Below are 1,685 nucleotides of genomic sequence, written 5' to 3'. Positions count from 1 at the left end.
TTGTTTATTTTCTTTAAAAAAAAAAACTGTATTAGGGTTTATTATTTTTGTAATTTTTCTTTACTTTTTGGACTTTGGGACATTATTTTTTTTATTACCCTACGGAAGGGTACTTTAAATATAAACTTTTTGCAGAGAAGGAGGACAATTACGATATTGTCTCTGCACCTTGGGTTCGTACACTTGACATCGGAGTCAGTGGCCCGAGTCGACTACAACCGATTCATCCCCCGTCTGGAACGGGAGGTAAGATTCTAAACACTCGTGAATCCCCAGTCAGCGAGTTGCTGGACTCCTTCGTATGCATATATGTTGAGGACTGAATACGGACATTTATTTTTCTAGTAAAGGGAAAGGCCTGGCCATACAAGATAAGGGTTCGGATTTCATCACCGTTCTGTTCTTGCCCGCTTTAAGAACACGTAACCTACACGAACCTAAGCCTAAAATTTTGACTAGAACGAGACCGAGAGGGTAACGAGCTTAACAGGAAAGTCATTCGAAAAATATTGGTTACTCTTTTAAGCATACTTCGAAGTTCTTGACGGTTTCTGTAAGTTGAATGCGTGACTGCGCCGCCTTGTAATACCGGTGAGGCCTTGGGTATCAAAGCTCCACCGAGCTTCCCTCGCCTCTATTCAACTTACTTTAACTCGGATTGATTTCAGAGGGGTTTAGTTAAATTGTAACGAATTCCCTTTCGAAGGATTAGAAGCTGGTATAGAAACAATCTAAGTGGATCCATGATGCTTTTTGTTTGCTAGAAATCAATAGGTTTGATTTGGTTGAGTCGGCCTTGATTTGTGTTTGCTTACCCTTCCAATTTAGAAAATTCTATTGTATGCCTGAACGTAAAAGAGACGCACTAAGTAGATTTGTTAAAGAGAAACCTAGTAGTTCAAAGCGTCTCGATTACCTTAATCTTGAGAGTCCGACTTTTGAAGAGTCTGTTTTTGAACGTCCGCTTGAGGAGACAATCCCTAATATTCCGATAGTGCCAGAAATGGCAACTTTAAAATCTTTGTTGAATCCGACTAGGACTACTCGTCCTTCGTGTATTAAGTTAGCTGAAACGGAGGCACCCTATGAACTGAAACCTGGGACCTTACATATGCTCCCATATTTTTAGGGAATGAAAATGAAAACCCCTATTACCATGTTAGGGATTTTGAGGAAATTTGTAGTACTCTAAGAATTAGAGGCTTAGATGATGATGCTTTGAAACTGAGGTTATTCCCATTTTCCCTGAAAGATAAATCCAAGTCGTGGCTATATAGTTTGGACTCCGAGTCAATTGAGACATATGAACAACTTACATCTGCCTTTTTCAATAAGTTTTTCCCTAGGCACAAAACATCGTTTATTAGGACGCAAATATGCACATTTTCACAACAAGAGGGAGAATCTTTATATAGGTATTTGGAAAGGTTCAATGATTTATTATCCCAGTGTCCTCATCATGGTTTAGAAAAGGTTAGTCTAGTTCAGATCCTTTATGAGGGTTTAGATTATTCCACAACGACCATGGTTGAGTCTCTATGCACTGGTGGATTTGAAAACCAAACTGTTGATGCGGCGATGGAATTTTTTAATGAAATCGCCGAAAAAACCCAGCAATGGGAAAATAGTAGGGCACCCCAGAAAACAATTCTTTTAAGTAGAGGAAACGTTAATAGGGTAGAAGG

General features: G+C 39.2%; 1 pseudogene; it reads right to left on the bottom strand.

Moving 5' to 3' along the window:
• Nucleotides 1-1,366: 1,366 nt before the first annotated feature.
• Nucleotides 1,367-1,466, bottom strand: LOC113354725 (annotated as a pseudogene).
• Nucleotides 1,467-1,685: the final 219 nt, after the last annotated feature.

This window comes from Papaver somniferum, chromosome 2, assembly GCF_003573695.1.
Source record: "Papaver somniferum cultivar HN1 chromosome 2, ASM357369v1, whole genome shotgun sequence".
Taxonomy (NCBI): Eukaryota; Viridiplantae; Streptophyta; class Magnoliopsida; order Ranunculales; family Papaveraceae; genus Papaver; species Papaver somniferum.
The sequence above is the reverse complement of the archived record's forward strand: the minus strand, read 5'-3'. Positions and strand labels throughout refer to the sequence as shown.